Source organism: Pogona vitticeps, chromosome 6 (assembly GCF_051106095.1).
Source record: "Pogona vitticeps strain Pit_001003342236 chromosome 6, PviZW2.1, whole genome shotgun sequence".
NCBI classification, from domain to species: domain Eukaryota; kingdom Metazoa; phylum Chordata; class Lepidosauria; order Squamata; family Agamidae; genus Pogona; species Pogona vitticeps.
In genome coordinates this window covers 16,674,829-16,701,263 of record NC_135788.1, presented here as the reverse complement: position 1 = coordinate 16,701,263, position 26,435 = coordinate 16,674,829, and the positions used below count along the sequence as shown (strand labels likewise).

General features: G+C 41.2%; 1 long non-coding RNA gene across 1 annotated transcript; it reads left to right on the top strand.

Moving 5' to 3' along the window:
* Window positions 1-5,670: 5,670 nt before the first annotated feature.
* LOC144583803 (uncharacterized) lies at window positions 5,671-18,761 on the top strand. Its single transcript, XR_013537761.1, has 2 exons — window positions 5,671-10,586; window positions 11,447-18,761. It is a non-coding gene; the product is annotated as an uncharacterized LOC144583803 (long non-coding RNA).
* Window positions 18,762-26,435: the final 7,674 nt, after the last annotated feature.

Below are 26,435 nucleotides of genomic sequence, written 5' to 3'. Positions count from 1 at the left end.
GGATTGTATTTTCTTTTCTTTTCTTTTCTTTCTTTCTTTCTTTTTTTGTATTTAATTATAACTACCAGAGGAGAAAGCTTTCCTAGCTGACACGCACCCATCTGGGTGAAAATGCTCACTTCCTAGCCCTACTAAAACTGAGGCTTAAGGAGTCGTACATCCCATAAATCTGTAGCTCTTAGGATTGATTGTGCAGCTGCAAATCCTCAAGCTCTCCAACCCAGGTTAATTCTGGATAAGGATAATGTCATCACATCAGGAGACCTCATGAGGCCTAGCACCATGCAAGTTCACAAGGACCAAACCGCATAGGCCACAAATGCTGCAGTTTCATAAAAACAGCTATCCGGTGGAAGATGGCCTGTTAGGGCAAGTAGGGAGCTACCCCTCCTCAGGCTACCTTCAGCCCCATCTGCCTCCTCACCTGAGGTGGAGAAACAAGGCCCCAACATTGTTCCTATCCTCCTAAAACTCCCAACCTCATGCTTTCTGTGTGTGAATGAGAAAATATGTCAGGCAGGGGAGCAGGGAAAGAGGAAATGTGAATGAATGTTTCCAAGAGGAAAAGGAAGGAGGAATATCTCTAATTTTTCTCCTCAGCCCTTCTGTAGAACGAACAAGTTGAGTGGAGGATGAGGGAATGTTTCAATGCAGGCTTGCCTGGCCTGTATGTGTGCTTGTATGTAGGTGCTTCAGGCCTGCCTTTGTGTGTATGTAAAAATGTGTCTGTGTGAATCACTTTGTGGGTGTGGGTGCACATGCGCATGCCTCTGTCTGTCTTTTTGTCCATCCCTAGTTCTACTTATCGCTCCAGCTACACCCACCATTATTGCTGCACCTTCCCTGCCAACCATAATGGACACCAGCCATGACTGTTGCTTTAAAAAGAAAAGGTTCATGTGAACAAAGTGTCTGAGTAAAACGAAAGCTTATCCCTCGAGCTGATCAGATAATAAACGTAGCATGCCCCAAAACATGTTCTAGTCATGCTTGTTTCAAGTACCGAGGTCAGCGAGACACAAACACCATCTTAAATAGCATGTGGAATGTGTAGGGCTGCAGAATATCACTGACATATTTCAAACTGAGAAGGATCTGGCTGATAATTTTCATCTCTTAAACCCGCTGGGAAAGGGGTTAAGATAAAGGAGTACATTCAGCAAGATCCTAGAAACACCCTCCGGAAGACCTGAGGTCATGTTCCTTCTACTGCTTGGCTTTGTTAGTGAAAGGGTAAGTCTTTCACTCTCCCCCCCCCAAAAAAAATCCACAGGTTGGAGAAGAACTAGAGGCATTTGGGTTAATGTACAAGAACAGGCGGGATTAAGAGGCCCAGTCAATTAAGGTGATCCCTTTAAGGCTTTGCCCTTTCACCTTCCTGAGCTTGGCTTTAATTTCTCTTCAGACTGATGTGACTAAACTCATTCTAACCTGACTGCTGACACAGGTCAAAAGTTAACAGTGCTCAAGCATTAAAAGGTAAAATTCTCAGGGTTTCAGAAGAATGCCAAAGATAAATTACTCTGTCAAAAAAGAAAATCTACAGTAGCCATGATAAGCTTTGGTTGCTCATCTGAGCTGAATACAGGTGCTTGTTGGCAAAAGGCTGCCACTATTGTTGCTGCGGCTCTTACATGCCGCCAAAGTGCTTCCAACTTATAGCAGCTCTATGAAATTTCCTATCCTTAATAAAGGTAAAATGTAAAGATTCCCCTTGACAATTTTGTCCAGTCGTGTCTGACTCTAGGGGGCGGTGCTCATCTCCGTTTCCAACCCATAGAACTAGCATTTGTCCACAGACAATCTTCTGTGGTCACATGGCCAGCGTAACTAGACACGGAACATAATTTACCTTCCCACCAAGGTGGTACCTATTTATCTACTCACAGTTTTGCATTTTGCATGCTTTCAAACCACTAGGTTGGCGGGAGCTGGGACAAGTGACGTGGGCTCACTCCATCGCATGGATTTGATCTTACAACTGCACATCTTCTGACCATGCAGCACAGAGGCTTCTGCAGTTTAACCCTTTGGTGTATTGAGTTAGATCAGTGATTCTCAACTTTGGGTAACCCAGATGTTCTTGGACTGCAGCTGCCAGAAACCCCGGCCAGCCCAACTGGTGGTGAAGGTTTCTGGGAATTGCAGTCAAAGAACAGTTGGGTTAGTCAAGGTTGGGAACCACTGAATTGGATCACCAATGTATCTTAGTCAACACTATACACAGCATGGTTAAGGAATTTCTGGTCGGCTGGTCAGATATACCACTTGGACTGTTTTCCATCCATCTACAAGTTTCTTCAGTGAAATAGCTATTTAATACCCCCAAAAGATAGAGGTTTGGATAGAAATAGTTCTACCTGGTAGCTGGAAATATTTTGCATGGAACAAGAACTCCGATTGGCAATTCAGACAGCTCTTGCATGGTGCTAAATCCACACGTAGAACTGAATTGTGTTTGGCATGTCAGAAAATAGTTGTACTGGAGGTTCTCCTGAACAGATAGAGATAGATTTAATCTGTGCTTTGCATGCTCAGTAGGTAAGATTTATACCCAGCCCCACCTCCCTTGTTTTGGCCCTACCCTGGGCCTTCAAATCACCCCCACACTACAAGACTACATCACTCAAGATATTGGTATTCTAGTAAAGCAAACCCCCCAACAAATTAAAAAGTAGATTCCTGAAATCTGAAGTCTGCTTTCCCCAAGATAGTCATACATGCTCTCTGATAGAGGAATAGAGAACAATCCCCCCTTTGCTAGTGGAACATCCTCTTTTTCAAGGTATCTGAAGATCTGCCCAGTCCAAGATTGGTTTTTTTAAAAAGAGCCATTCAGAAGAAGATCAGGAACCTAGACCTTGTCCATTAATAGTTAGCACCTGAGAAACAGGCTGAACAGGTAGACATAGAAGTCACCTGGTTAACATTTTTGTTCCTTGGCTAATATGTTGCATAATTCGGTTTGCATGATAAGTTTTGGATCTATACAGGTAAATTATGCCACATATACATTTTATACAATACTGCCTTTTATGGTGTATGTTAGTGGCCTGTTCACCTCTCCCCAGAGAGAATATGGAACATGAGTCACAGATGTCAGAGACATATACAGATGGCCATAGCTCTAAGTCCCATAGGCCAGTTTCAAACTTTCAGCAGATCAGGCTCCATTCCCACATATCATTTTATTTCCAGTAGCCCTAAGGGGCAACAGAATTGGCAGTACAGGAATACTTAACTGCAAGAGCTTTGCAGAAAATGACTTTTTAAAAAGAAGTTAGCTGAGGTTACGTTTCCTATGAAAACATTTTCTTAAATAAGACTTTTTTAAAAAGAAATTGGCTTGGTTGGGCTTACATAAATACTCTCTGCTTCTCCCACTCATTGATTTCTTTCATTCAATTGCTTCAAAGACGTGTGTGTTGATAATTTTACTCAGAATTTTGCTATTTAGACGTAGGAAAATGTTGGACTCCTGGCTTCCTTCCTGTTGTCTGACAAGTTGCCCAGTTATGGAATTTTACTTTTATTCTTCCCCATCTCCTGCGCAAACACAGAACAGTAGACCACATTTTAATTAAACAAACAAGTCATGTATAGTATGCTCATTATTGAATGCAGCTACAAAGTTTGAAACTTCTGTTGGCAGTTCTAAGGGATGAACCATACATTTATCATTAGTGTCACAAGTCTCAGGTATGAAGGGGAAGCAGGTGTTATCGCTCTTGCTCTCTCAGACTGGTCATTGAAAGTTCCACATGGCACCTCATGGAAATGAACTATCTGAGAATCTGAAAAAATGAATTGTTGCTCTACATAAAGATGGCCTAAGCTATAAGAAGATTGCCAAACTCTGACATTGAGCTGCAGCACGGTGGCCAAGACCATACAGCGGTTTGCAAACTTGGCCACCTCACTCCTTATCCCTGTCTCCAGGTCATTGATAAACAGTTTGAAAAGCACAGTCCCAGGACAGATCCCTGGGGAACACTGCATCAAACACCTTCTAAAAATCCAGATAGACAATATCCACTGGTTCGCCTGCATCCACATGCATGTTGACCTTTTCAAAGAACTCTAAATGGTTTATGAGGCATGACTTGCCCTTACAAAAGCCATGCTGATTTTCCCTCAGCAAGGCATGTTCTTCTATGTGTCTTAAGATTTCGTCCTGGATGAGGCTTTCCACCATCTTCCCTGGAACAGACATTAGGCTATCCAGCATGTGGTTTCTTCTGTCCCCCCCCTCCCTTTTTAAAGGGATGTATTCTGTTTTTGTCAGATCTTTAACTTTTGTGTGCAGGATGCTACCTGCTTCTAGTATTCCAAACTATTTATAATTTTAAAGATTGATATGACATGTGCTATCCTCCAGTCCTCTGGCACTGTACTAGTTTTAAGGGACAAGTTATATATTTTAGTTAAGAGATCAGCAACTTCATTCCTAAGTTCCTTAATAACCCTTGGGTGGATGCCATTTGGGCTCGGTAACTTATTGATCCTCAATTTATCAGTTAGGTCTAAAACATCCTCTCTTTTAACCTGTATCTGATTTAATTCATTAGGCAGGAGGGGCCATTTGAGCAGTGGAATCAGATGTGAAGAATTCATTTAATTTCTCTGCAATCTCCTCCCTTTGCCTCCCTCACTATCTAAAGGTTTCCTGATTCTAACATATTTAAAAAAGCTTTTATTATTCCCCTATATATTGCTGGCCATACGCTCCTCAAAGTCTTTCTTTGCCTTCCATATAATCTTCTTACATTTCTTTTCCCAGGTTTTGTGTTCCTTTTTATTTTCCTTGTTTGGGAACGACTTCCATTTACAGAAGGACCCCTCCATGCCCTTTAAAGCCTCTCTGATTCCGCTCGTTAACCATGCCGGCACCCTCTTGGACTTAGCTGAGCCCTTCCTTCTTTCTTTGTGGTATACACTTCCGCTGGGCCTCTACCACCGTTGCTTTAAACAGATTCCATGCACTCTGAAGAGATTAGATTCTTTTTACCTTCCCTTTCAACTTATTTCTAACTAGTGTCATCTACTGAGGGAAGCCCACCCTTCAGAAATCAAGGGTTTTTGTGTCAGATTTGCTTGACACTTTCACCCCAACATGCGTGGCGAAAGAGATTGCAATGTGGCCAATATTACCTAGCGGCTCAGTGACATTCACATCTCTAACCAGATCCTTAGCACCACACAATATTAAATCCAGAATAACCTGTCCTCTAGTGGGCTCCATGACAAGTTGCTCCAAGGCAGAGTCGTTTAGCATGTCAAGAAGCCCGGTCTCTTTTTTGACCCAAGCACGCATTGACCCAGTCGATGCGGCAACATCCAAAAAGTAGATGGAATAGAGTTTTAAAATGGTGGCATTATAAAATCACTATCAAGTGATGAAAATTATAAATAGTTTGGAATACTAGAAGCAGGTAGCATCCTGCACACAAAAGTTAAAGATCTGTCAGAAACGGAATACATCAAAAGACCATGGAAAAATCTGTAAATCAAAATTGAGAATTTTGGGTGGTGTTTTTGGGTTTGTTTGTGTTTTTTGTTGTTTTATGGGTTTTTTTAAAGAAAAATCTCACTTTGACAAATGAAAGAGATAGGGTGATAAACCCAGGAATCCAAAGCAGAAAGAAATTAACAGGTGAAACACTAATGGAAAGGTCAGGTTGTCCCTGGAAACTCCAGTCATGGGGACCATATGATCATGGACATTTTTTAAGTGCAGAATGTTAGAAGAAAAAGAGAAATTGTACCACTTTCAAGAGGAAGGGAGAACTGCAATATTTATTATTCTTTGTGTGTGAGAGAGAGATTGTGGGTCTCTCAATGTAATCAATCAAGTGCTTGTGTGGATACCATTTACTGTATATCGTCATGCAGGCTTTGATTAGGGAAGGATCACAGGAGCATTGGAAACAGGACCTAACAGCTATCTAAACATATGGTTCCCATCTGGGGGTAGAGAAGGAAGACAGGAGATTGGTAGGAGCTTTCTCTACAGGTCAAGCATTACTGTGAAGCCAGAGGCTGAGAGTTCGATTCCTCACTGTGCCTCCTTGACAGGGGCTGGACTTGATAATTCATAGGATCCCTTCTAGCTCTGCAGTTCTACAATGATGGTGATGCATAGCTGATTGGCATTGAGATTTACTCCTTATCCCAGGTCAGAATCTTTTAGTTCCCTCCCCCCAATTTAATCTCCCTCTCACTTTAATTTTGTTAATTCACAAAAACAAAACTCACTCTTCTTCCAGTGCAACATACTCTGGAGTTTGTTTCCTCACCTGAAGGCCAGGAGAAGCCTAGCATTTCTCTGAGACTTTAGCCACCACCCAGAAACCTGGCAGGTCTTCTTGGCAACTGGAAGCGCAGCACTACACACAGCCCTTTAGGTTGGTATGTAGAGTTACACACTATTGGGTCAAGAGTAGTGCGGGAAATACCTTTTGCCCCATTAATGTTGTGGCATGGTTCCCCCTGAAGTTAATAATAGAAAAGGTACAAATGGATGAACAGTGTGCCTCTTTTCTATAAAATAAACAAAAGATAGAGTATCCGGTTATCTTGGCCAAAGTCCAATAAACTGTGTGACTAGCTTCATATTGGGCCTCAAAAAGCTTCTTCTTCTTCTGTTGCTCCCAAAGCACAGCCTTTTAATGTTGCATCCAAACCTTTTTTAAACTTAATGGGGCTTTGAGAAAAGTTTGCACAGAGCTTCAAAAATTCCTTTTGGTTTTTGGACAACAACTCCCAGAATACCTCAGTTGCATGACATTGTGCAAGTTGTAGTACAAAAAAAGAACCCTCCCAAGACTGGACTTTGATGTTCAGATATGGCTGGATGAGTACAGCCTGCTTTGAGGAGAATGGTGAGAACATTAATCTACCAAGTCATGCCTAGTCTCCTATGTTCTTTCAAGGACTGAGTTCACCTCTTAAAGACCTAAAAACCCTTCTTTCTTCTGCCTGCCTCCATCTATCCATCCATGGCCTTCCATGTTCTTTTAGAGCCTCCTTGTGGGTTGCAGCCTCTATTTTTACACGTCATTTCTCTCCCCCCTCAAAAAAATCCCTCTTCAGACTAAGAGATAAATATTTCATTCTAAGAAAATAAGCAAAACACTTGTTGATCCTTCTCAGTAACCCAATGAAAACAAAACTGAAGGTCGAAAATCATTCATGAGGAACGTACTCAGAAGGCATGCAGGCTATATAAATAGATCCAAATGATGCACACTTTGTTTGAGAGAGCTTTTTCAATACAATCTGGAAATTAAACATTTCCAGAAATTCTATTAGGCTTGTGCGGAAAAGAAGTATTTCGGGCTCTTAAAATAGCCATTTATATCAAGAAATCTCCATAATTTGTGGGGGAAGGAGGACTGTATCTCTAAACAAAATGTACTTTGTTGACTACAGCTGAAAATGGCCTGTTGGAACTGTCTTGCATGTGGACAGAAAATGAGGTTTGCCTCTCCTTTCTGTCATGTATAAGTTTCCTTACTGAGGTCAAGGGTTTGCCATTTTCACACATCAAATAAAGAAGGTGGAAATTGGTGTCTCATCAAATCAATGTGTGTGTGTGTGTGTAAGTATAGTGCTTTGGTGCACACTGTTCTTGCACAACAGTTCCAGATCGAAGGAACACATGAAGGATGGTTGGAGTCATGCTTTCTGCCCTTGTTTGCCTAAAATCCAAGACAGAGCCTAGGCATGTACACTTGTGCCTGTGTGCATCTTTTCTTATTATTTACTGAAAATCTTTATATACTGCCCAACTGCTAAAGCTCTCTGTGAAGTCCATAAATATAAAAAACAAGGATAGTCAATAAAATCTACATCTCAAAAGCACGAACCATAAACACTGCAATAAAAAGGGGCAAAACAGGCAAATCATAAGCATCATGCTAAAATATTTTGACAACTGAGATATTAAAATATAGTCAAGTGCCAGCAATGAAAACCTAAACAGTAGCATCAGCAGTCAAATGAGAAACTGAATGATTGCCAGAAGATGGAGGTCTAGTTGATATAGAAAGCCCTAGGATCATAGAGGTTGTGTGGGCACAGGGTCAGGTTTTGATCTTTTGACATTTAATGCGTCAAAGGATAGAGCTGAGCCATTGAGATTGATCCTGTTCCTTTCATCACATGTTCATTCTATACAGAATTGTTGTCTGTGGAATGCTGAGAGAGATTACCCATAATGCTTTTCAGTGTGTTTCTGCATTGGTGGTAGTAAATGAAGAGGTTAGGAAAGCAGACAGAAAGATTAATCCACTGATAGAGAAGGAAAGGCACAGCTTGAGGAAACACCAACCCAAATGTGATTCTGCACCACTGGACAAAGAGAGAGAAAGCAGAACTTGGGAAATAACGATTCACAAGGAGGTTGGATTCAAACCACACCATAAGAGAAATGCTCATTTTCTGCTATTACATTTATTCCTCCAGAGTTCAATCAGATTTCCAAATGAAGTCCATGTTTGCCTCCCAGTGATCAATCACAAAGCAAAAGCAAGTTAATTTGCAACATGCTGAATAAGCCAATCTTGTGTTGGGATAAAAAGACATTTTTCTTTTTCCTTTTAGAGCGAGCTCTGCTTTTAACAGTGTGCTAGCTCTATCATACAGACTGGGCCATGGCCGTCTGTAAAGAAAAAGCTGTTACTGTACTCTACATTATAGCCAGTGTACAGCCAGTTTGCATTTTGCAGGCATTGGAACATGTTAGTATGAAGTTACTTTATCAGTATAACATGTTTTCTGGTTGTAAATGTTATTTATAAACATCATTTTTGGGAAATTTAAATAGTTTTTCAAGTTTAATTTCACTCTTCATTTGAATCCTGAAGTTTTTTGAAGTAGCAAAAACTTGAAAGGAATGCAAACAAAAATCAATGTTGCAACTAGCAACATTCATTACATAGCAGACACATGAAGGAGCAACAGAAACAGAGAGGACTGAGAGTTGACATGGTAACCATCTTCAGATATTTTAACTGTTGTCTTGTGGAAGATTGTTTTGTTCAGTTTCAGAGGGTAAGAGTCAAAACACTGCATCGAAATGACAAAACAGGCTATATTGACTAAACACTAAGAAGGACTTCCTGATAGTGAGGGCCGTTTGAAAGGGGAACAGACTGCCTAGGAAAATGGTGGATTCATTTCATTGGAGATTTTTAAGTGGAGGTTCAATGGCTACCTCTCAAGGTTGCTTTATGGATGGATTTCCTTCTTCTGCAAGGACATGGGCTCAATGACCTTTGGGTCCCCTTCCAGATGTACAATTCTAGGAACTAATTACTTTCAGAAAGTAACTTTCCAGGGCCTGATAGAAAAAGTAGAAGGACGACAGAACAAAGATTAAGTGTACTTGAATCATGTCAATCATGATAATGAGAACAACTACAATGAGGGTGATAGACTGTATCTTAATGTGACTCCTGACCAGTTAGTTGTTAAATGCTAGTGATCAATGCTTAAACCACAGTGATGAGCAGAGCATGAAAAAGGAAATGAAAATAAGGATAAGGGGGGGAAAGTACAACTAGCATAAAGAATGAATGTTATGATTGCTTTCCATCCCCAAATCCTACCAGCAGGGCATAGTGATGATCCGTGACTCTGTGCAGGTTGTCGGGCTGTATTTGCAGCCAGCGTCAGTTTGTGGGCTGTGATGGGGAGAATTCCCAAATTTTCGGGAGGAGTTGACCCTCCACTCCTGCCTCTGAGCTGTCCTTTGTTTCAGGCTTCTCCCACCCTCTTCTTTTGGGGGCATTAGAGAACTACGTCTGGAAGCCTCCAAGATTGCTAACCTACCTTTTAATTAAGTTGCAGGGCCCCTCTGCACCGTTTGTTGTGTTATGTGCCATGAAGTTACATTTAACTTTCAGCAGTCCTTATATGGTCTTTGGTGTATGGGAGATATTTAAAGAGTGGGTTTTACCAGTGCCATTCCTGAATGAGTTTTCATGGCTGAGAGGAATCCGAGGTTTCCTGAGTCCTAGTCCATCACTCTGTCCAACTACACCATACTAGCTCTGCAGCCAAACAGCCCCAAATGTACTAGTTTTTCAAAACTGGAAATGGACTTCTACCCCACCCCCATTCACAAATACAAATGTGTATGTATTTGTGAATGTGTGTTAGCACTTTTACATCTCTGAGATGGTCCCTGAGGCAGACTGCTCAAAGATTTGAGAGCAGTGTTTTTTGGTTGGTTGGCTGGTTCGTTTTAGTTGATACAATATCAGAGGATTGATTATAACAAGAATGAAACAAATGCTTTTGTTCCCTGCCTTCTGGCTGCACACCGTCCATGTATTCAGAGCAATCTTGTGAAAACAGCAGTTAAGGAATGCCCACCTTGCTTTTCTCATGATATTTTTCATATAGCTACTTTAGTGGCTGTTATAATGTTCCTCTTTTTTCTTCAGAATGAAAATAGAGGCTCTCCTGAGGACACAAAAGAGGAAACACAAGAAACTACTTCTGAAAAAAGCACTCAAGCGTCTTCATCATTCCACTTCAGCCAGTCAGAGCTGAACCAGTCCAGGCACAGATTTATTGAAGTGAGAACTATGTCTGAGTCACTTTTTTAAACATCACCAGTAGCTTTTGTGATGTTAAAAAAGTGTACCTTGATACGAAAGCAGAGTAATATTTCTTAGCCAGACAGAGCAGTGTTGCAGAGATAATCTGACTTAGTTTGAGAAGCTGAGCTTCACATATATACTTAGGCATAACATACCTGGACCAATTGTGGTGCAGGACCGGCTCAACCATTAGGCATGGTACAGCAGCTGTCTCAGGCAGCATATTTTTGATGTCATGAAAGATTTCTGATGGTTGTTGTGTGTTTTTCAGGCTCTAACAACCATTAGATCCCAGCCGTGAAAACCTTCACAAATACAAAGATTTCTGACTTTTTCTTTTCATTATTTACTTTGTTATTACTGTGTTTTTACTACCAAGGATGCAGAAATGTACTTCTGAGATTTGGTTTGTCTCAGCCTCAGGTACCAAAATAATTTGGCTGGCTTTGGACACCACACCACAAAACATGGGGGAGGAGCAGCATATCCCCCCTCTCCTTGGGCAGCAAAATGTTTGGGGCTGATCCATTTCCTGTCTCTCAGCCTCTCTTATATCACAGGATCACTTCTTGCATAGATGATACAACAAGCTCCTCAGGAGTAAAGGTGAAATATGCCATCAAATACAACCAGATACCAAGTACCATTGCTTCAATCAGTTTTAAGTGTCACATAGGTTTTTTAAATCACTTTTTTTTTCTCTCCGTTAAATCACAAGGAAGCAGGCCTCCAAACTGTTACTGAGGACTTCCAGACTGTTTTTATCCTGTAATGTTTAATTGGTTTTCACTGTATGGCTTTTCCATATGATTGTGTTTTGTGTTCTTTTCTTCTAGCATTTCACTTCCAAAGTGATCATTTTCAACTGCAGTGGGCAATTGAAATACAGATTTAAACGTTGAAGGGAAAATCCAATTTCATGAGATTGAAGAGGTCAACTCCTTAATACCCTGACTGGTGATAAAATAAAATACAACCACCACCACCCATTGCTGCCCTGCAATTGTTTGTGGCTGATATCTAAAAAAAATTTAATGTTGTAAGACAACTCAAGCTAATTTCAAATTATGGATCTTGTTCAGTAGGGGGTTGTGGCATGGAAGCGCCTCTTCCTCACAGAATTTCACAGATGTGAGGTCAAGCAGAGGTGTGCACTGTTAAGATAGGGAAATATAAAGCAGCATGTCCTATCTCTGTAAGACGGACAAGAACATAATAAAATTGCTGTGTGGTTTGCCTCAGTGTCATGGGTCCCTCATTATCCTAAGTTAGAACCATATGAACAGGCCTGTTTAGCTCAATACAAACTTGCCACAGGCAGAGTAATAATAAATTTGAATTTATGTCATGAACCGTTGACATTATGGCTATCCTCAAAATAGCATCAGATCAGACTGGAAGAAAATGAGGTATATCTTCAATGATCGCTGCATGAATATGTTCTCTCAGCAGGAATGCCTCCATGTTCCTCCACAGCAAACAGTGTTTACTTGGCGTCTCCTCCTAGCAGCCACAGTTTTCTTTGGTTTCCTAGGAAGCTGAATCACATCTTCCTGAGAATATTTTAGAAGCCCCTCATCATTGGGAATTCACCATTAAATATGGTCAACGTTCTCTTTGGCTCAGTGCTCCCACACCCTAACTTTACACAGGACGAGTAATGCCATAATAATTTAACGTGCTTACTGAGTCACCAAAGCCTCTTTCCCAGCTGTGAGATGGACATTTTCCCCTCCCTCAGCTTGTAGCTCTGGCAGATCCTGGAATTATGAGACACGTGAGCGGCTAATACAGCTCTTTTCCCAGCCTGCCTGTGGAGAATGTGTTCTGTGCCAAAGCAAATGGGACCAGAATTAAAGAAAGAGGAAAAAAATAAATTGCCAAAGAAGTTCGACAGAAATGCTTCCAACTAGAGGTCACATATGAGAGAATGGATCCCTTGTTTTGATGCTCATATCTTCACTGGAACACATACTTCTGCTTTTAATTTATACCAGCCTGTTTCTTTTCTGTCAACATAGAGAGATGATAAGGTCTTTGGTATGGCATGCTAAGACTTTAAAAAAAAAGACCTGACTTCAGCTGTTTGCTGCACAATGGATCCATTGTTATGATATTGCCATGGCAATGAAACTCAAGGCCACTGTTGGCTTCTACATCACACCCAAACAATTCTGTATATTCACACAAAATGCTTTTCTGTCATGCCACAGAGATTTCAGTGTAAACATGAACTCTGGAGAATCAGACCTTCTCGAAATAATGATTTTAAGGAACCCAAACATTCCTGCAACTACATTAGCAAATGCCCAGTATTAGTACTAGAAGCTCGTGGTCCTCCCTCCAGACTGTGAGGGAATTTCCCACCCCTTCACCATTTATAGCCTGCTGGATAACTCAGTGAGTTGGATATCTAGTTGCGGAGCTAGAGGTTGGTTTCAGTTCCCCATGATGCCTCCCGGGAGAGAAAAGGCAGCCTATGTAGCCTTGGGAAAGCTGCACACTTCTTCCTTGAATTGGACAAGTTTGAGTAGCATGGTTATGGGTTATGCACAGATTTTTAAAAATTAAAGTTTTCACTAAATAAATAGATGTTCAATAAATAAATATTCAATAAATGCGATACTGCTCTTTGCCTGCCTGCCTGCCCCCTCTCCTGCCATGGCGGCTGCACATAATGGCCGAGAAGGGTGCTGGCACAGGCCAGGAGGCTGACATGGGAGAGGGAAGGCCATAACAGCATGCTGCCCCAGGTGTAGGAGGAGAGACTTCACCTCTGATTGCCCCCTTTTGATAGAGGCTTTTCCTGTCTTTTGCCTGCTTTTGTGTGTGTGTGTGTGTGTGTGTGTGTGTGTGTGTGTGTGTGTGAGAGAGAGAGAGAGAGAGAGAGAGAGAGACTCAAGTGTAAGTGTGTGTGTGTGTGTGTGTGTGTGAGAGAGAGAGAGAGAGAGAGAGAGAGAGAGAGAGACATGGCTGTTTATGGATTGTGGTTATATTTTGGGACCATAAGAGTTATACATGGATGCTGAACTACATGGAGATCTGGCACCCCAAGCACCAATGTTGTTGAAGGGTGAAGACCATTTCTGAGTGCTCTCTGCTTAGAAAACTCTGAAAAAAGTCACCATAAACCAGAATTGACTCAATTGCATGCAATTATTATTAGTACTGTATACGAAATAGCTTCAAAGGCACAATTCATACTCTAGGCTGGCCCTATGATTGACTCGGCCAACAGATGCAGATGGTGTGAGGTAGCAAAGGGAAAACCCCTTTCTTCCCTAGCTACTGTGAGGATTGCAGCTAGGCCTAGTGGGAATAGATGAGGAGGAAGGGCTGGCAGATGCTGTCCCAGCCCCTACTATTCAGAGAGTCCTTGGACTTTGACCCTGTGAGCCCTGGCCATTGGTTGGAAGTTGCAGAAGCCCATTGAAATGATTGGGAGCTGGGGAATAGGTACTATTCAACTATTCTGGTCCAGTTATTTTAATGAGGCTCACCCTGGAGGCTGGCCTTCCCAGTACACAGGGCATGGTGGTGGTCTTAATTAAATAGCAAGCTATGCTGAGTTACTGGATACAGGAGTAGGAGAGAGCACCCTTTGGATTTTATATTAGGCATCAAAATGTCTCATTGGCCACTTGCATTTCTGCAAAACAACTTGTCAAGGGATTGTGGTCTGCAAGCCTACTAAAGAAAACTAACAGTGTTTGGGATAATGGCTTTTTGATTTGCTACTCAATGTATTTCCTAGATCTTTATTTCAAAAACACATTCAGCATAATCTGGATGAGTGGTGTAATATTTATACTGGCAAAAAGATTCACATTCTACCAGATTGTCATCATTGCGGTATTCATGGCCTTCTGCCACCGTTTACATTTTCCAGTCATTTATAATGGTGACCTATGTACATTTTTATTATTAATATGCAGGGAAGGAAAACATTTAACAAGAAAAACACTCTCATACATACACAAGCTGGCAAGTCTTTTAGAGATGGCAGGCACACCCTCTTGTATTTAAGAAGCAAATATTTTCCCCTCAAATATTTTTTTCCTATATTATACCCACACTTAGAACTAAATCAGTTGTCCCTTTAACGTACATTTGATATGAACACTTTTGAACCCCCCACCCTTGCATGGATCTTTTAATGAAAATGTTCTGCCTATGCATTGTGCCTGCATCATGCTTATTTTCTAAGCTAAGCAGCCCCAAATATTGCAAAATGTCCACATGGAATATCTGCTGAAGCCCCCTCCTACAGTTTCTCTTCTTTTGCTAGCTGTACATTTGCTAGCTGTCTAACACAGTTTATTTTCATTATAGGTGAAAACAAAATAATAATAAAAAATAAAAAGAGACAAAAGCGTGGTAGCACCTTAAAGATTAACTTATATAAGTCCACTTCATCAGATAAAAGAGAAGGAGATATAACATGGAAAATATTTATACATGGCATCAAGGCATAGATATCAAAATACAGAGATTGTGGTTGGCTTGTGAGAAAGTCACTGGGTGTTAAACATTATGATGATAGTGTCTTTGCTATGCAGGTCTTTAGTAGAAGCTTTGTGCTGTAAAGAATGTGAGAACTTTTTTTATTTTTTTACCTTTTATTTTTATTTTGTTTTCACTTATATAACCGCTAATACTTGTTCATAGCCTAGTGTGCATTAGAGAAGATACAGTGCTTCTTTTACAGACATTACAGAGAATCACAATGAAAAACACAGTTGGCTATAGAATCATACTCAGAAGATGATGATTAATGGCTCCTTCTCAAACTGGGAGAAGGTAACATGTGGGCTACCTCAGGGCTCAGTCCTGGGCCCTGTGCTCTTCAACATTTTATTAATGACCTGGATCAGGGGGTACAGGGAATGCTAATCAAATTTACGGATGGCACACAATTGGGTGGAATAATTAATACCCTGGAAGACCAAAATAAAATTCAAAATGATCTGGATAGGCTTAAGCACCAGGCTGAAAAAAACAGAATGAAATTTAACAGGGATAAGTGCAAAGTGTTGCGTCTAGGAGAAAGAAACAAAACACAGAGTTACAAGATGGGGGATACCTGGCTCATCAATACTACAAGCAAGAAGGATATTGGAGTGATCAAGCTGAATGTGAGTCAACAGTGTGATGTGGCTACAAAAAAGGCAAATGCTATTTTAGGCTGCACTAACAGAAGTATCATCTTCTGTCTTGCTGCAGAAGTTTTAAAAGGTTCTCATGTCATGTCTTTACCACTCAGATATGTGGATTCATTCTTTTAAAAAAATCTCTACTAAGCAGACACACTAAAATGAATGGGACTGATTTATCACAAGTTGTGGAGGTTGAACTAATTCCACTTGGCCTATTCTAGTTGGACTAAGGTTGGATCTAGTTCTTGAGGAGGGGATGGTGTGATAAACAGGCTGTTCATGGTCAATCTTGGATGGAAAAGTAAAAAACCATCAGATAGAAATACAATTCTGTCCAAGTTATATGTAGAACCACCTGGTAAGTCCAGTGTTTCTCCATGCTGAGGGCCTGATTTTTAAAGACGCATAAAGTAAAATAATCTCATAGTGGCTTTACCCTGCCAATTTATTTAGACTCAGTTGTCACTGGGGAGGTTCACTGGCCCACTGATTCAGTCTGCACCCGAATAATGATGTACAGATTAGTGTCCAGGCCCTTTTGGAAACACTCCAAACCACTTCTCACCTGTACTCATGTTGGTTTTTGTGTCTTCCTAGATCTCAGTGAAAAACCCCTTTCCTGCTAATGGAAAGATGAAAATAGTTATGAATTGTGGTGGGGTGAAGTAAGGTAGGGTTACATGGCCCCATCAGAATTATTTCTGGCAGAATTATTTACACACCTCCAGCCCAGAGAACACAAGAAAAACAGAAGCAGAAGTCAGCTGTTCTGAGGTTTAGCAGCGACACCACCGCCATCAGTAAGAAAGTGAAAGGGAGAAAGACAGACCCCTAACATCCAAAAGTGAAGTTGTGACCTAACCACAAGAATGCAGGTGACCTAACCACAAGAATGCATGCACACACATATGCATGCACAAATGCATGCACTCATTCATGCATGTACACACACACACACACAGGTGCACAAACATAGTATATGAAAATATATGAGTACACACCACCTCCAAGTCTCTGATTCCCTTCCCTTTTACCCTCTCTGGGTACCACCATCCTGTCTCTGACCCCTGAATTGATCCATCCAGGTGTCTTAAATTAGAAGTGGGCAGTTCTTCCATTAATGCCTCTGTGTCACGTTCCCAGGGGTTACAACAGCAGAGTCCGATAAGCCAGTCCAAAGTCAGGAATTCAGGGAATGCAGAGCCGATATCCAAATACCAAAGCCAACTCACACAACATAGTCCAGGGTCAGAGTCCAGAGCCAAGAGAACATGATTCAAGGTTGTCAGGAGCATGGATGCAAGCCAGAGGTTTCACTTGTTGCTTCCACGGATTTTCAGCCGTCTGAGAGCTGTTTATATAGTAAAACAGCCCCTTGAACTGCTTGGAAGGCTTTTCATCCTGTCAGTACTCAGGGCTAGTTGATTGGATGTTTCTGCGAGCAGCCTTCAAGCGATCCTCTGACCTTTTGGTCATAAGTCTTCCCCTCAGCCTGGCCCTCATCCTGTCTACTGGGGGAGGAGAATCTGGGGGTGATTCAGGTGTTTGTATTTCTAATTGCTCAGCATTCTCCTTAGCCACAGTTAACCCTTCAGGTTCCAGATCTTCGGCTGCACTCATGACACTCTGCTACCAAAGGGCACCGCCTGTCGGGGAAGGACCCTCTACACAAGGGGCTGGATCCTTCCTCCTGGTGGGGCCACCCAGGATGCCAATACTGGAGCCCAGAGGGTGTGAAGGTACACACTATGGGAGGTTCAGGGGCAGGCTTGACTCCACTGATCCCACATACCTGGTCAGCTAAGTTTGCTGAAGGTTGCAATCTAATGACCAGGGACTGTTTGCTTTTAAATTATTCTACAAGGCAGTGGCTAGTGAGTTGTTTCTGTGAACTGGCTCATTATGTGGATCAAGAACTTCTGTCCATATGCCTGTGGATACAGTTTCAGAGATACAGCAAGAACTGCCTAATTTACAGAATGGCAGCATGTAAACAGCACATCTTGTGATATCAACTGCCATGTGTTTTACCTTCTCCCCATGGTGGCGGATCAGCTCACAAGTGGCCACAGCCAAAGTAGAGATGACCACATGTCATTGAACCCTGAAAGTAGAAAAGCTTTCTGGATGCTGAAGTGGCCTAGAAGTAAAACTAACGCTTCTACAACTGAAGCTTTCTATGGGGTCATTTGGAAGTCAATGAAGATCGGCTGTTGACAACAAGGAGTCAGTATTTCCATTTTGGAGCTCTGGATAATGTGGTCCTCCTGGCACATCTCTGTTCCCGGCATTTGGCGGCTTGTTTGGGATTACAGATCATTTATTAAAGCTCAGCCAATCATAATAGTAGATTTACACGCCTGGGAAGATACAGCCATTTTTTGCCAAGAGTAGTTCATGCACCGAGGGGGGGGGGAATTACATAAACAGTCTGAATATATATCAAAATAAACATTACAAATTGCAGGAAATGTGTTTAAATTGCCCCAGTTAATGTTTTGGGGTTTGTTTAACATTACATTGATGGTTATAAAAGTGTCTCCTCTCACATCCTTTCCCAGGTTGCAAAGCCTGGCTTTTGCCACCCCACCCCAAAAATGAGCCAAAAAAAAAAAAAAGACATCCATTTCAATATCTCGAGGAAACATCGCAATCCTTGCATTTCTTGGATAGATTGATCATAATTCAGTCCAGTCTCTTTAAACTACAGAAACATCCCCCATCTAGGGTTCCTGCCAGTGTGGTTTTTAATGCTGGAGCTCGGGTGCCTTAAGAAATCCTGCTTCATAAAAACTAAATTAGAGCCAGTGCAGTATAGTGGTTAGGGTGTCGGACTAAGATGGAGGAGATCCAGGTTCAAATCCTCACTCAGGTTACCCCTGAGACTTACCTTAGGATAAAATGAGGATGGAGGAGAACCATGTATGCTGCAGGATGAAAAACGAAAGGAACAGGTTAATCAGTTTTAGCCATATGCCTATCTCTGCCCACCCCATCCAGCAAGATTAACAAAAGGTGAATGAAGTCTAGAGAATGGGAGAAAGAGTTACACCACAGCCTCTCCTTTGCCACTCCCTCTTTGATCCAGCCACTACCACCACCCACCCATTTCTTTCAAGTGCTTTCAAATCCAAATCAGCCCATTGGAAAGGAACTCTACACCATACTTCTTTATAACCAGTAGTTAGGCCCTGAAATTCCATACATTTTAGTTATGTCCTTCCCGTCCTCAAAATAGATACTATCAGTGTTCTGGTTTTCTGCCTTTTGTTTTGATCAGAAAAGCCAAGTTCTTTTGTTTCTCCCTGGAAAGGGACTACTGCTCCCTTGTGAAACAGTGTTTGCACAAGATTTTGCCTTGCTTTCAGTACAGTTACTTATCTATTGACCTGGAAGAGGGATTACATGCACAGTTGTGGTCAATAACTCTGTTTTTATGTAGAATAAAGAAAGGGTAGAATAAAGGGAGTAAGATGGTGTGGCATAAGACTTGAGCTCACAGCACAACAGGACAACGTAGCCCATTCTCTGATACATGCACGATGAAACCAAAATAAATGTTTTGTCTAAATATATGAGTGTTCTGTTTATGGCCCCTTTCTCATACTATGGGCTTATCTACATGGGGTCATTTGGAGCAGGATGGTGTGAGCTAAATATGATTGCTTCAGGTTGGGTAGAGGTTTTTTATGCCATTGGGTACCTGCCCCTCAAGCAACCCTATTTGGTCTGGCTCCTTTAAGAAAACAAGAGGAAAGAAAATAAAATATCTGCCCTTGCTCTCTCGTGTCTCCTCCTGCTTCCAGGAAGAAATTTTCCTTTTGTTTAAAGTACTTCTTAATAAAGTTTTTTTTTTAAAAAAAATTACCTCCTCTGCCTCTCCACAGAGCAGAGGGACTGTTTAATTTCCATATTGTGAAGTGACAGTCTTAAGCCACTTATGGGAAATTGAACGAAGAAGGCAAATTTAAACTGCAAGCTCTGCTTTGGTTCATTTCCAGCAATCACACAGGCAGGAAACAAATCAAAACAGAGTGATCCTACCTGCACCAAAAAAATGCCAGAATACTCTGGCAGGGACCTAGAAAGGTGTCAGTAGGAATACTCTGGGGATGAGCTATCTCATTCCACAGTGTGTCTATTATCCCTACTCTCTGCTCTATACACCTGTTATATTTTTGGATTGACTCTTGTCTGGGTCACCCCAAGTTGCTTTCAGCTTTATTTTTGTTTACTTGCTTTCCAGCCATCCTGGGACTTCTCGCCTGTGGGAAGTTATTTTATTTCATTGCCTTGGCCATCTTTGCCTCTGAGTAGCTGCCAGCCACAGCTTCTCTTGGAGGATGACAAAGCTCTCACAGGACGTCCTGGATTTCTTTCATTGTCTTCTCTATTTTTAACACTCATTTCCCATGTAGACATTCTCCCAAGAAAAAGACAGTCTGTATTACTGTGTGCCATACTAGCATAAATAGTGACAGTTATTATTATCTCCTTCCCCTTTCCTCAAAAACACAACATCTGGTCTTCTGGTACAGTTGTTGTTCATGTCATGAAGACATGTGGAAAGCACAAACTGAGAAATCTGTTTCATGCTGAGACAATTGTGCTGCTTGAGCAAAAAGCTTCCATCAGTTTATGGCAGACTGACAAGATCATCTACTATCCACTGAAAGATAATATCTCACCAGCTAGGTACTTTCAGGTTCTGCTGTGAAAGAAAATTTATCCAAAGCTTTTTCTTGTTTAACTCTCAGCTCATACATTCTTATTTATTTAGAAGCATTTATACCTGACTTCCTGTCAAATCATCATTGAAAATTCTGCATTAGTTTAGATCATTTTAAAAGCAACGACTCTAGTCTACAGACTGTATAACATCATGGGTTTAGTGGATGTAAATAATTTAATAATCCAAGCCTTCAAATAGGCTTAGCATCACTGATGCAGAAGCAAAAATGTCAAAGCAGACATATACATGCATACAAAGCACATACAAAAACAGACATATGTACACAGAGATGTGTGTGTGCGCACACACACCATGTTTTGGGCAAAAGTAACTCTTTAAGTGCCATATATAATTCATATATGGTTCAATATAAATTCTATGTTTCTTCCTGAAGCTGGTGGTCTCTATTATTTGTTTGTTATGTGCCATCAAGTCACATTTATTTATTTATTTATTTATTTATTTATTTATTTAATTTATATGCCGCCCACTCTACCCAGAGGTCTCTGGGTGGCTTACATCTGACTTACAGAGACCTTAATAAGTTTGTCTGTCAGATATACTCTGTCCACTGCACCATGCCAATTTCTCTTGGTCCCACACAGTTCCTGTCATTACACAGGTGACAAGCCTAATATCTTATAACCAATGGAAGGGGAAAGGGGAAGCTATACAATGGGCTTGGGAATCTATTATTATCTCTCCGCCACCAAAGCATCCTTGTTGTTGATCGGCAGTACATTTTGACTCCTCCTGCTGCTGCTTTGGGCAGCTGTTTCCTCTGAGTTTGGTTATTGCCTCTTTTTGTCAAGTGCTCTTTGAAAAGATTATATATTGTTTTAGGTCATGAAGCTCTATGACAATGTTTTGCTTAGTTTGTAAGTTTGCCGTGTCGTGTGAGTTTGAAATGCATGTGCATACTGTATTTATAAATCCTATTTCTAATATGCATCAGGTATCACTGGAACGTGAACTCACTTGGGAAATAAATCGCTGCCGTTTGAAATGTGCTTTCAGTCCATGCATGAATAGAAAGAGCAGAGTCCAAAAAAAAGGGGGGGGGAGAAAAAGAAAAGAAACACTTTTAAAATCCCACTGATTTCAGTTTGAGATATACACTGGACTCTCCCACTGAAATAAATTAAGCTGAAATGCATAACTTTATGTTTCATCATACTTCAGTTTTTACCACAGATTGAATTTGGTCAAAACAGAAATAAACCTGTCCATTTTTAAAAGAATGTCACATATTTAAATCTCCTGGAATTTTTAATCAGAAATTTTTAAAGTTGAATTTTGCTTTTTATAGACCCTTAGCATTCAAAAGCATTGGCCTATAGAAATTGTGCAGACAAATAATTTCAATTAATGTTTACACTGCGATTATGAGATTGTTTGCATATTTGTGCATTCATACATCTGTGTTTCACCTTACAAATCTATTCCTTCCATGCTGCACATATACTGCTACCTTAATCTAAATGACAGAGACACAGAAAAACTGCTTTCATTACTCAGCAAATGTCTATGAATGAAGCAGTTGGATTTAACTAAAAAGTTGGCCAATGCATCAGCTGGTTTTGTGTCTCTGTGGCCAGAACAACAATACTTTGTGCATAGCTGCCATCTACTGGCAAGTAAGAAATTTAAGGGGACAGAGAATTCATTAGAAGAATGGGGAAGTATCTATAATTTAATTCTAGCAAATCCTCTTTTTAAAGTGAAAGGTGCTCGAATCAAGTCAAGCAGAGGAAACATACGCAATTAGTTAGTGAATATGTCAGGATATTTTATTTCACATACGACACTTCAAAGTCGATTTCGCTTATATTAATTCATAATGCAAATGTAAAACCTGCACATTTGCATCTCTGAGCTTCAAATGCTCCTCTGCCCCTTTCTCCCAAACGTGTAGTCCATTAACAATGCATTCTCTTCCCTGAAAGTGGTCTTTTTGCTGATGATTCCTAGTCCCAGCTCCCACTGGGGTTAAAACAAATACGTAGAGGTTATGTACTTGCTTCAGTAGTTCAATACAGTACCAACAAGTGCTCAGAGCTTGGTGAGCAGCTACCAGGATAATGCAGCCATTAATTGTTCCAGCTGAAAGATTTTTCTAATAATTCTGTCCGGAAAGGTAATGTTTCCAGGTTTTTCACTCATCTAACTCAGTGGTTCTTAACCTGGGCGATAATGCCCCCCAGGGGGCGATTTCATTTTTCAGGGGGGCGGTAGAACGAAAAGGGGCGGCGTGGGGGCGCTGGAGCAGAAGGGGGGCGGTAGGGGGGCGCTGGAGCCAGCCAAACCTGTGAAGATGGCTGTAGCCTTTTTACAGTGTGCATGAATATATATTTTCCTCCAATTTTAATTTAGTTTCAGACTTTTTGTCTTGAAATTTTTAGTTCCTGCATTTGTTTTTATGCCCTTTTTATATTTCTTTTTGGGTCTTAAAATTCACTTGCAACTAAATCATTAAATGTTACTTTTGGGAGGCATTTCATTTTCTTGGAATTTAATTTTGTTTTCAGGGGTCATTGGATTTAAGTGTAATAAATAAATAAATAAATAGATAGATAGATAGATAGATAGATAGATAGATAAATAAATAAATAGATAGATAGATAGATAGATAGATAGATAGATAGATAAATAAATAAATAAATAAATAAATAAATAAATAAATAAATAAATAAATAAATAAATAAATAAATAAATAAATAAATAAGATATCACCGCGGGGAGGGGGGCGATGATAACTTCCTCAATGGCTCAAGGGGCGTTTCTTTCAAAACGGTTAAGAACCACTGATCTAACTTGTACTGCCACATGTTTTCACTGTGCCGTGGCAAAAGCATCAACAATACTTGGGTTCAGATCCATTCCCTCCAACTGATGCATCAGTAGAAACGAGACTGCAGGGCCCTTTCCATGTGCTCTACTGAAAAAAAAAACTTCTGTTTCACTCCTTCCAATTCTTATTCTCCTTGCATTGAAGTGGGTCTTTGCAAGAAGTGTAAGCTCTGAGGCTTGCTTGTTTTCTTCTTCTATCCACATTTTCTTTCATGTCACGTCTTTTAGCATCTAGGCCTATAAACACAGATTATCTTGTTTCTTCTTATTTTTATTGATTTTAACTAAGCCATTGTTGGAGATCCTTTGGCTGAAGAGCAGGGGGAAATGCTTCAAATAAATGAATATGGATTCAGATTGCGGACTGGAAGTCTCTAATGGAAGAGTATATGTAACTGAAATGACTTCAAGGGCCTCTTTTACATTTTTATTAACTCAGCCACAGAGCATTATTTCACTGTGTTGAGTGCATAAAGTCATGTTTCTTACAATTTTAAGAATCTTTAAATTATTCTGTTTAAGTTCTTTTTATCCAGATGACACACCATATTCTTCTGTCTGCGCTTTACCACAGATTTCTCTTTACCACAGATATTCATTTCTTTTGTTACCACCATTCCATAGAGCTCTCTATACCTCAGACTCCATTCACCCTATACTGTAATTTTATTCTTTCCCTCTCTCTCTGAAGTTCTGAATCCTGTGGCATTCATTCATTCATTCCCATTGCCACTTAAGAGAGATTTTGGAGTTTCTTTTAAAATTATGTCTCCTCATATGAATTTCATTCTCACAACAATCCTGTGAGGTAGGTCAGTCTGAGAGCCAAGTCCACAGTCATACAGGGAACTTCATGCCTCAAGCAGTATTCCTGTAAAAAGTAACTTTTCTACATAGATCTTCCCCGCTATGGGGAAATACCCTACACTGCATTTTAAATAATATTGTTTCTAGAGGTAGATCTGGATATGTATCAGCATATTAAACTTTTCAACAATAAGCTCTGTATTTGTTATTTGAATCATTAAAAATACAGAAAAAGACAATATTTTACTGTTGCTCACTATGTTTACGTATTAGCATCATTTCCTGCTACTTAATATTTTACAGTTCAACAATTTAACTGTCTAACAAATTAATTCAGAATATTACTGAGTTAATTGCATTTTCTTAACAATCCGGGTTCAATGAATTAATATGATGAACAACTTTAGGTGACTCGTGTATAAAAAATTCTAATCTAGCCACCAAGGACTTTTTGTTATTTGAGGTGGGCCCAGCACTGTCTCCTTCTGTTCCCTGTCAGAAGTGGGAACAGGCAGTTAATTTTATTTTGGCATCGGCAACAGGAGATGGTCTTCCACTGTTCCTAATAGCAGCAGGTTATTTTAGGGGTGCCCCATGGTTGGAAAGCTCTGGAGAAAAATTATTGGGGCAGTTACCAACTGCCCCCCCGGTCTGTAACCTGAGGTGGTTGCTTTACTGACCAATAGCAGAGCCCAATAAGATCCAAATTGTATCACAAGCTTTGAATAAACTGGGCATTGAACTTGACCCTAGAGACATGTATGACTGATAGCTTCATGATATTGCCACTTTTCCTCACAAGAAGCAGTACCAGAGCTGAAGAGGAAATGGAGTGTTCATTTTTGAAATGCCTCAACATGGCTGTAGGCTGCCTCCCTCCATCCTCCCTAAAGTGATGGGGTGCTCTCCTTGGGAGCTTCTTGAAATTACTTCACTACATTGAATTGAAATGAGGGGAAATGAACAGGCTGTCACTAGACGGCATACTGTGCTTGTCTGAGGGTGACCTGGCTGACATTTTCCAGTGTTTAGGTGGTATACGCCAGGCAAGATGCAACATGGGGAGTTCCGTGGGCAGATCTCCTTCATGCCTTCCTACAAACTTACTCTTCCCACATAAAGCTCAAAACATCTTGGGGAAGTGGCAGATAAACAGGTGGAGGCCACAACATTGGGAGCTTATTGTCCCTCCCCCTCAGGTTGTTCCAGTTTGAATTTCTGTTACTCATAGAGGAGAGAGAGAGAACATGTAGAGATACAATGTAAGCTCTCGATTTAGATCAGGGGTCTCAAACTCAATTTACCTGGGGGCCACTGGAGGCAAAGTCTGGGTGAGGCTGGGCCGCATCAGATTTTTTTAAAAAAAAAACCTCACAGCCAAAGGAGAAAAGCCCCCATTGGTACCTGCTAAATTAAACAGAACAGGGCGTCCCCCACAGGTGCGTGCGCAAGCACACACACACACACACACGGAGGTCCAGCAACCTTCCTCTGAGGGCCCCCCTTAAAAAAAAGCACATTCAGCAGCAGCAGCTACCCTACCACGACAGGGGAGCAAACTTTGTGAGGCGTGCCCAGGAAGCCTCCAGAGCCGAGGCGGCTGAAGCAGGATGAAGAGGAGGAGGTGGAGGAAGCACCACCAGGCACTGAGGTGGCCGCTGGCCGGGCTGGTGCTGCCGAGAGAGAAAGAGAACCAGAGAGCCACTTCCCTGGAAGAGGCGGCGGCAGATGCTGTTGGTGGTGCTGCTGGAGGCACTCTTTGAGGATGGGCCGGGAGCGAGCTCCTTTCTCAGGCATCACTCGGTGGTGGCTCGGGGAAAAGGGCTGGCAGTGTACCTTGCTCGCCGGCTCTCCCCCAAGACAGTGCCTCTTGCACCCTCCATCCGAACTGCAGCCTGCCAGCCATCTCTCCTGTCTGCTAGCTGCAGTTCTGGATGGATGGTGCAAGAGGCGCTGTCTTGGGAGAGAGCTGGTGAGTGAGGCGAGGCTTTTTTTGACTCTTGACAGCAGAGGATGTGTGGGCGCTTCGGGGGGGGTAGGCAAGGCGGGGGCCACAAACTATCATCCAGCGGGCTGCAAATGGCCCCCAGGCCACATGTTTGAGACCCCTGATTTAGATCAATAAAAGTAACATCTCACTGGAAGATACCCCAATAAACGGTGCTGCAAATGGGGATGATTTTGAAGAATTTCGCAGCAAGAGCCAAAATAGAAGTAGCAAACTACAAATAATTAGTCCTTAGAAGGATTCCAGATATTAATAGAGAATTTTTCTTTCTT